This window comes from Lepidothrix coronata, unplaced genomic scaffold, assembly GCF_001604755.1.
Source record: "Lepidothrix coronata isolate B3197 unplaced genomic scaffold, Lepidothrix_coronata-1.0 Scaffold45, whole genome shotgun sequence".
Classification (NCBI taxonomy): Eukaryota; Metazoa; Chordata; class Aves; order Passeriformes; family Pipridae; genus Lepidothrix; species Lepidothrix coronata.
Window position 1 is genome coordinate 2,283,978 of NW_016690225.1, and position 10,333 is coordinate 2,294,310.

General features: G+C 36.4%; 1 pseudogene; it reads right to left on the reverse strand.

Moving 5' to 3' along the window:
* Positions 1–9,626, reverse strand: part of LOC108497123 — a 93,365-nt pseudogene extending 83,739 nt beyond the window's left edge.
* Positions 9,627–10,333: the final 707 nt, after the last annotated feature.

Consider the following 10,333-nt stretch of genomic DNA (forward strand, 5'->3'; position numbering starts at 1 on the left):
CTTAAACTGGCACTGAAGAATCTAAACCATATATTTTTAAAACTCTGAAAATAGCAGTAAGATTGTAGATGATCTGAATAATGAGACTGAATGCCCGATTGCAACATGAGTTGACTTATTTCCCCTGAATTGACTCCTATTTGACCAACTAGGAGGTGGTTTTCTGGCATTGTGGAATAAGTCTTGGTAAGTGATCCTTCTCCCAGATCTGGAAAATAATATCAGTGAACAAGGTGATGCATCAGCAGAGCCTGTCAGTGTGGTTACAAATCAGACAAGACTGAAGAGGTGTAATAGAATGCATCTTATCCCATTACTAAACTCCTGCTGATATAGCATATTCTCAACAATCATGAGGCAATAACAGAATGACTACTTATTTTTATAAATCCTAAATGGAAAAATGAAGAAAATAATGAAAAAGCTCAAAGGACAGAGCATTATGGTAGCGTAAAAAATACATGGAGAAGATTTAAACAGCAGTTTATTCCATGTCTGAAGCAGGTATGTGCAACAAAATAATAAAACTCAGCAGATAATATCATGTCTCACAATAGCTAGCCCTGAAACACTTGATGTATTTAATAGTTTCTAGTCAACTCAAACAGATGAACTTAAACTGCAAAAGCATGTTACAGAAATTAGAACATCACTGTACTACATTAGAAAATGAAATGCACACAAGAGAAACAGTTTTTATCAGAGAATACAGAAGGAAGATTATATCATCAAAGTGTTTGTGACCGACCTAAAGCTGAAGAGCAACAAGGGAATGAGGAGAGGGAAGGAGAGAGGAAAGGAGACTGCTTGAGTGTCTGATAAGAAATTGCATCAGAAATGAGAGGAGGGAGTAAAACTCAAGAGAATCTAAAAATTGACAGTGAAAGATACTCAAAGGTGATAATATACTAGATCTTATTAGACAAGAAAATCATCAATCCCAGGCTGAAGTTCTGCTATTTACAACAGATGCTTGAACAGTATTTTAAATTATAACAATTTTGCAGTTTTTAGCAACCTCTTTTAATAAATATATTTGGCAGCATAATCAAATGAAGAAAACATTCATTATAGATTTATTTACTCACCTTCACTTTTTATTTCCTAAAATGAAAATTCTTTTTTTGCTATTAAAATATTTTTCTCTGATTGTTCAGAGATATGAGTGACAATGTTTACTTTTCCTTATTTTGGAGTAAAGCTTCTTTTCCTTAGAGCAAAAATAGAAGATCAGAAATAATATTTTTAAGAAAACAGGTACTGGAGAAATTGTTCTATATGAATAATTTTCTTTTTTAATAAGTAAATACAATCATCCTGCTTAAGGGAAGAGCTACCATTTCTTAATCTCATTCAAATCAGTGAGAACTCATTTTTTAAATAAAATTGGAGCAGATTTGAAAATCTATTCTTCCATCAAAAGAAATTCTTACTAGACTTTTTAAGAAGTCATTTCCAACAAACTCTCATTAGGTTAATGGTAGTTAGCTATTTAGATAATTTGGAATGATACATGAGGCAAAAATGTTTGTAATTTATTGCATAAATATAGTTAAGGGGTTGATCCACAGACTTTTGAAAATATGATATAGAAAATTCCATGCTGCTGTACCTGACTCAAGAAAGGAAACTCAGGTATTTTTAAAATCCTGCATTATAGTGCAAAGCTATTAAGAACCTAGGAAAATATATGATACATATGAAATTTCATAATTGTTTACAAGAAACCAGTCAATGCTCCTCTATTATATAGCTTGGCTGGGGCCCCCTGGTGGTCTAGTGGTTAGGATGTGGTGCTCTCAGCGCCGCAGCCCGGGTTCGATTCCCAGTCAGGGAAACTCCCCCGGGCAGATGGAGCTCGTCAGCCCTGTAAGGCCATCCATCTAAGAGAAGGTCACTCTAAACAAACCTACGTCCTGAGGACCTCATTGCCACTGTCCAAGCTTGCTCGGCCCCGGCAGATGAACCTTAGGTGGTTCAGTTCAGATGAAACTCAGGATTAAAGGGTGGGCTCAGTTCAGCGCACGCTTTGTCTCACCTAAAAAATCCACCGCGCAGGCTCGAAGGGTAAAGACCTTTCCCAAATCTTTGCTTGTGAAGACTGGCCATACGAATATAGCTTGGCCATGTCATCCATGAATGGGTAGTAGTTTCCTGAGAACTTACTTACAGGAAGATTTCAGGTTCTTAGCAGATGTCTTAAATAAGTTAAGATGCTTTAATTGTATTGTTTCATTTGTTCCATAGAATAGGATTATTGAATTTTGTATTTAAAAAAAGAAAGGTTTAAAAAGGCAACCTGCATCTGAGATGAAACATATGGTTAAAACATTTCATGATTTAAACACAATTATTTACTTGGATATGACATCTGAGATGAATGAGTAAATTCATATTTTGTGAAGTCCAAACAAGCTCAGGTGTGAGATAGATACTTGCCTAATTTGATATCACAGCACTTAGTTTTCGTTTATATGGCCAAAAGAAGGAAGCTGAACATTTTAGTATTTGACCAGTGAAAAGCTAGTTGTTGTGAGACTTCTGTATTTTCAGGGTAACTCACAGACTTCTTAATGACATAAATCCTGACACAGGATTTAGATTTAGATTTGTATGTAAGTTCACCTGTGAAGAAGGGAATGGTAAGAAGAAAAAAAAATAAGAATCAGAGAAGAAAATAAGAAGAAAATAATCAGAGATTAAAATAGGAAAGAAACAACTATTAAACAGCCCATCTCATTGTTTTCTTACCTAGACATTAGTTTTTAAATAGTGTCAGACATACAGTCACATAGCCATATAACAAAAGTGCCTACCCCAAACTCTGTTATGAGTTCTAGACCATAAAACAAGTCTCAAAGATACAGAACAGAGATACAGATCAGAAATGTCCTATGCCGGGAACTTCTTTACCTCAGTTGTATGCATTTTCCCTCGTGTCTGGGCCTTTAAGTTCATGCATGAATAGAGCTGAGTGAATAGAGCTGAATAGAGCTGAGTGAATAGAGCTGAGTTTCGGTGCTTGGCTCTGAAACTGGAAGTTGAGTTGGAGTCATACAAGTATTTAAATGCTAAATTTAGAAGCCACTTTACTGTGACAGGTTACAGGTTAAGAAAGGAATGAGTGAATGTGATTTGATAAGGGAAGGTAGACCGGAGAACAAATTGTTAAATACTGTTTGTGAAAATGAAAGATCTCAGCACTGTTGAGTACACTGCTGAATATCCTGTAGCATCTGTATTTTTTGAGAGTAATTATATTAGAGCCAGTGCAGAGTAATTACATGAATTTTTTTTGTTGTTGTGACTACACACTACAATACAAGTGCTGCTTTTCAGTAGAATGTGGATGGTACAGTTCTTAAAAATTAACTAAAATGTGTAAAAATATATGGTGAGAGGAAGTGACTAGTACAGTTCAGTAAATAATTTGTACGTAAAAATTTCTTTATAACACTTGAAAATTCATTTAGTCTCATTTACATTTAGTTTCAAGATCTATTCAATCACACAGTCACAAAGCATGGTGAAAAAATCATATAGTTCATACAAAATAGCAGGAAAGGGTATACCATTTGCAGGAGCAGAAGGAACAAGTGCATTGTAGAGGGAAAATGAATTTGCTTATACAAAAGTGTGGGGTTTTTTCTCCATTTGAATTACAGATCCTTTTTTATATAAAGTTAGTCCTGTGAGATTTCTCTACCTCACAAATGATGAATGTCTTAATATCATTCTGTGTTCTCAATAGGATATGAAGGAAAATAAGATAATTAATAGATTCTTCAGTTATTTCAGATAAATCTATTTCTCTTATAAATTACTAAAAATGTCTTGACTATCAAATTTTGTGATAAGTAAGATCCTGTCTGTTGTCTTTCCCAGCAAATACCATACTGTGTTGTATATACATGGAAAGAAAAGAATAATTTTGATATTTTTTTATTTTTTATGATTTTTTGGTACTCTTAGAGCATCTTCTTATAGACAGTCCCCTGTGTTCTGGCCAGAATTTATTATCATAAACAACAGAATATTTGATAGGATTCAAGGCAGAAAATAATTTGCTTACCTTCCTTCCTGCATGATGAGTTGTTCTCCAAGACTGAATATTAATTCAATTTTCTTCCGTTTAAATTTATCAGCAGAGTACATCTGAAACATTTCACATAGCAAGCAGATTCATCTTAATTTTCTTGTTTTAAAATTCTGTTCTAATAAACTTAAACATATGGAAAGAATATAATTGTATCTTCATTGTAACTTGAAGTAACAATCTAATATGCATAATAACAATCACAAGATTCAAGATATCATTTTTTCAGTCATCTTTTTGTGAATAATTCATAGATATAAAAACAAGGAAATCCAATAAAAAAGAAAGATTCATTCTATTGATCGGTTTACATTCTAGAACAAATTTCATTTGTATTTGTTTATAGAATTGCTAAGAATTTATCACATATCTCATAGTGATTGAGCTTTTTATAGTGTAGGAAGGACATTCCAGAGTATAGTGGAAAGTATGCTAGATGTGTGTTATACATACCAGATTTTAATTTAAAAACAAAACAAAACAAAACAGTACAATGCCTATGAGGGTTTTTTTAAATTAATCCAAGCAGGTAAAAATATAGACTAGTGTCTCCTAAAACAGAGAGGAATACAAACCCAAGGAAACCAAAACCACAAATAAACAAACAACCTCCAAACAAAACCTTCTTGAGTCTAGTTGTCTTCACAGAATTACAGAATCATGGAATAGTTTGGGTTGGAAGGGACCTTTAAAGGTCTTCTAGTCCACCTCCCCCTGCAATGAGCAGGGACATCTTCAACCTGAACAGTTTTCTCAGAGCCTCATCCAACCTGACATTGACTATTTCCAGGGATGGGGCATCTGCCATCTCTCTGGGCAACCTGTTCCAGTGCTTCACCACATTCATCATAAAAAATTTCTTCCTTATACCTAGTCTGAATCTACCCCTTTTTAGGTAAAAACCATTACCCCTTGTCCTATTACTAGAGGTCCTCCTAAAAATTCTGTTCTTATAATTGCCCACCTTTCTTATAATTGCCCTTTAACTATTGAAAGGTTGCAACAGTTTTCCTGAAGCCTTCTTTTCTCCAGGCTGAACAACCCCAACTCTCTCAGTCTGTCTTCAAAGGAGAGGTGTTCTATCCCACTGATAACATTTCAGGACCCTCCTCTTGACCTGCTCCAACAGGTCCATGTCTTTCTCATGCTAAGGATTTCAGAGCTTATTCCACTTAATCACAGCTGAAAGGTCATCATGACATATTTAACATGGGTTTCTACAGCACATCTTTTTTTGATTCCTCAGTGTTTTCATCTTAATCACTAGCAATGATTTCTTAAAACATATAATTTTAAGGAATAGGTTTGGACATTACAAGAGGGTGGTGTCTTTTGTTTGAATTGATTATATTTAGCAATCAAAACAAAACAATAAGGACAAATACTGCACAAACTTTAAAGAATTATATAAGAGGATGCTTCTATCTATTTTTACAAAATAAAGATAGAACTGTTAAAAAAATCACTGACTAAGCAATTTCTTGATGCTAAATGAGATGCTCTTTCTGCTTCTGTTCTTCATGGAGCAGTGTGGGATTCTAGACATTTGTGATGTAAGTATTTGCACCATCTTCATAGTTAGGATAATATTTTAATGTTCTGTAATTGACAGGGATCACTCTATAGTTTATACAGATCACGTTTTTTTATTAATACTGATTTAGTAAATGAAATGTTTGCATTGAAAGGTCCAAACATAAAATAGCTATGGGGTGTAATTTAGATTTCTGTCACTTGGTGCATTCACTATACTGAGGAAGAGCTTTCAGATAAAGCGATCTTTAGTCTGTCAGAAAGAAATATGAAAAGATCCAGCAACTGGAGCTAAAGCACAATGATTTCCAACAACAGTGATTTCCAACATTTCCAATGTTCTTTAGAAATATTACTGGAGCAATCAATTACTGAAACCATTACAGGAACATTTAATACAGGTGTGTGTGATCAGAGATCTGCTGTGAGCTAAAGCCTATATACAAAGCATGTGACGAGAAAGATTAATCAGAAGGCAAGATCTTCTAGCTATAAAAAACTGACTTCAAATTCTTAGATTGCTCCTAATTCTTATTGTCATTTTTGCAAAAGCCCTTTGGTTCCACTGGTAAAGCAGGGTTTTATACTATTCTTTTGGTCTTCTTAGAAAACACAAAAAATGGCTAATTTAAATTAGAAAAATGAAATCTGTAAAATGAATATGTAAATGAAATAAACTTAAACAAATTAAAATAATGGAGACAAAACCATTCTAAGTCCTCTCTGTAGGAAAATAAGAATAAACGAGATATAGAGGTGGTTTAGAAGCTAAGTGGATAATAAGTACAAAAGGAAACAAATGGGGCTGCTAAAACAAGTTATTATTTAGCAGTCTGTTTGTGTACCTTTGTGTATGAGAGGCAGATAAGCACCAGGAGAATTTGACTAGCATATTTTAAAATTTCCATCTACTGAAGTCTGACAACATGACGAGGGATTGTGTATTAGGAATATCCATCTTTCAGTATTTCCTATGTATACAGCTGTATACAGCTGTTCTAAGTAACTCTGAGCTGTGCAACAGTCTGTAACCCGCACAAGAAAGAACAACATAAAATAAAAACAGATCTCAGTGCCTTAAATTGTTTTATGGGAGGTACTGACTCCCCAAAAAATCTGTAATTCTATGGGCAAATTGTAGCTTAAAATGACCATTTTCTGCCATGCTGATGGTCACTTCCTTCATGTGTCATTTGTACCTCTGAGGGTCAAAATGAATAAATGCAGTGAAAGTCTACAATATGACAATATTGCTTATAAGACTTTATGATCAATTAAGCTGTTGTCATTGCAATTATAAAATGGACAGCTGTCTAAGCTGCTGTTGCAAGCTAATGTCTGAGATTGCTTTTCATTTTAGACCTAGTAAAACATCCTTTTTTGTCCTGAAACTCTTTATTCTTTGCCAGAAGATATAGTTTAATCAAACACACAATAACGTATTTTTAAAATATAGAGTTGTTGCACAAATGTTTCTATCTTTGAAGTGCAAAAGCACTTGGTTTATCTGTAAAATCATGTATATTTTTAAAAATATCTCAAGTTTCAAGTCAAACTGAAAGTGGATGTAAGCACTAATTATTTACATTAATTCAGTATGTAATGATGGTACCAAGGAAAGTCGAGGCTGCAGTTAAATTGTGGAGAACAATGAAAGAAAGTTAAGGTATAAGTGTAAATTGTTCTGGCACTAGAAAAGTATGGAAGATTGATCTGTTGATTAAGCTGAGGCAACCATTCAAGCAGCAATTATAGAGAATAGGAAGGAATAATGCATGCTTCATTGCGTAGTCTAGACCCTGGTAAAATTTCAAAGTCATTTGTCGCTTCTCCAAATCAGACAAGTGTGCACCCTGCCAAGAGCATTACTTAGATGAAAATTACTCAAGGACTTGTGAGTCATCCTTTTTTTCACCAGTGCTGCAGTCACAATACACTTTTTTGTGGACTTTCTCTCTATAAAAGCTTGTGTTCTTAGACGGGTTATAAATATTGTATCCAATTCAGCTCCAGCATAAATATGGAACACCATCAGAACATGAATGAAAAGATATATATATGCCAAATAATATTTTAATTGACATAACAAAATGATAAATAAATATTTGCTAATGATACACATGATATAAAATTTGATTAAATAGAAACTCATAATATACTTAGTTCTATTCAATATGATAAGCTGTGATACTTAAAACAGCTCTTTAAATGTAAAATAATTATTTAAATTCATATTTCCTGTAAATGACACATGACAATAAATTCATATTAATAAACTATAATAGAATCATAGAGTCATAGAATACACTGAGTTAGAAGGGATCCATCAGGACCATTGAGTCCAACTCCTGGTCCTGTGCAGTACACCCCAAGAATCACACCATGTGCCTGAGAGCATTGTCCACATTCTTCTTGATCTCTCTCAGACTTGGTGCTGTGACCACTTCCCTGAGGAGCCTGTTCCAGCACCCAACCACCCTCTGAATGAAAAACTTTTTCCTGATATCCAACCAAAACCTCCCCTGAATTAGCTTCATGCCATTTCCTCAAGTTCTGTCACTGGTCATGGGAGTGAAGAGATCAGTACCTACCTCTCTGCTTCCCCTTGTGAGGATGTTGAAGTCTCCTCTTCTCCAGGCTGAATAGAAAAGGTGAAATCAGCTGCTCCTCATATGCCTTCCCTTCCACCATCCTTGTTACCCTCCTTTGGATGCTCTCTAAGAACTTGATGTCTTTTTTATCTTACGATGCCCAAAACTGCACACAATATTCAAGGTGAGGCTGCACAAGTGCAGAGCAGAGCAGGACAATCCCCTCCCTCCACCAGCTAGCAATACTTTGCCTGATGCCCACCAGGACACAGTTGGCCCTCCTGGCTGCCAGGGCACTGCTGACTCATATTCAAATTGCTGTTTACCAGGATCCCCATGTCCCTTTCTGCAGTGCTGCTCTCCAGCCTCTCATTCCATAGTCTATAGGCACAACTAGAGTTAGGCACAACTAGAGTTGCCCCATCCCAAGTACAGAATCTGGCACTTGCCTTTGTTAAATTTCATACAGTTGGTGATTGCCTATCTCTCTGATTTTTCAAGGTCTCTCTGCAGGGCCTCTCTGCCTTCAGGGGAGTCAACAGCTCCTCTAAATTTAGTGTTGTTGACAACACATTCCTTCAAGTCCTGCATCCAAGTCATTAATGAAGACCTTGAGGAGCACTGGGCTGAGGATGCAGACCTGTGGAACCCTCTAGGGACTAGACGCCAGTCTGTTACCCCATTTGCTATAATTATTTGTGCCTGACCTGTGAGCCAGTTGCTCACCCCTCATGTGAGATCGCTATCCAGCTGTACTCTGGACATTTGTCCAGAAGGATCCTGTGAGAGACAGTATCAAAAGTTCTCCTGTAGTCAAAAAAAACTATATGTACTCGCTTTCCGAGATCCACTTGGTGGATTATCCTGTTGAAGAAGGAAATCAGGTTTGACAAGTGGAATTTTCCCCTCATGAAGCTCTGCTGGCTGTTTTAACTGACTGCTGCATTGTCCTTCAGGTGTTTTTCAATACATTCCAGAATAATCTTCTCCATGATTTTACCAGGCACTGAAGTGAGACTTATGGGCCTGTAGTTTCTGGGGTCCTCCTTTTTGCGCTTCTTGAAAATTGGGACAACATTGACTAGCTTCCAGTCAGCAGGGACCTCTCCAGATTCCCAAGACTGCTCAAAAATCATTGAGAGAGGCTTTGTGATGACATCACCCAGCTCTTTTAGGATTCTGGGATGAATCCCATCAGGTCCCATAGATTTGCAGGGATCCAGTTTGAGCAGCAAATCCAGCACAATTTCAGGGTCAACTGGGAGTTGATAATTCTTACAGTCATGGTCCTCCAGCTCAGGGCTGAGACCCCGTTGATCTGCCATCCATGTTAAAGACAGAGGCAAGGAAAGCGTTAAATACCTATGCCTTGTCTCTGTCCCTGTTTGTGAGGTGACCATCCTCATCGTGTAATGGGCTGATGCTATTTCTGCACTTCCTTTTGCCATTAATATATTTGAAAAAATTCTTGTTGTCCCCCAAATTTCTGGCCTGCTTCAACTCCAGTTGAGCTTTGGCTGCACAAATTTTCTCCTTACAGTTGCAAGTGGCATCTCTGTATTCTTCCCATGTCACTTGACTTTGCTTCCACTGGGCATACCCCTTCCTTTTTTGCCTTATTTCCAAAAGAAGATCCCAGCTCAGCCAAGCCAGCCTTCTGCCTTGTCTGCTTGACTTCTGACATTTGGGAATTGCCTACTCCTGTGACTCTAGAAGGTGATGTTTGAAAAGTGACCAGCACTGATAGACTCCAGTTCCTGCAAAAACATTTTCCCAGGGGACCTTACTTATTAATTCTCTGAGCAGCCTGAAGTCTGTTTTCCTCATGTCCATAGTTTTAAGTTTTGCTGGCACTTTTCCTTTTGTCAACAGAGATTTTAAACTTTATCACCTTGTGGTTGCTGTGGCCAAGACAGCCACCAATCACCTCTTTACTCACAAGATCTACTCTGCTGACAAGCAACAGACCCACGCGGGCATCTTTGCAAATAGGGTCCCTTATAATCTGTTCCATAAAGTTGTCATCCAGGTTTTTTAGAACTTTATTTTAAAAAACATTGAGCTAGTTACCAGAAAAAAATGATCAGCATGATAGTCTGAGAAGCAACATTTT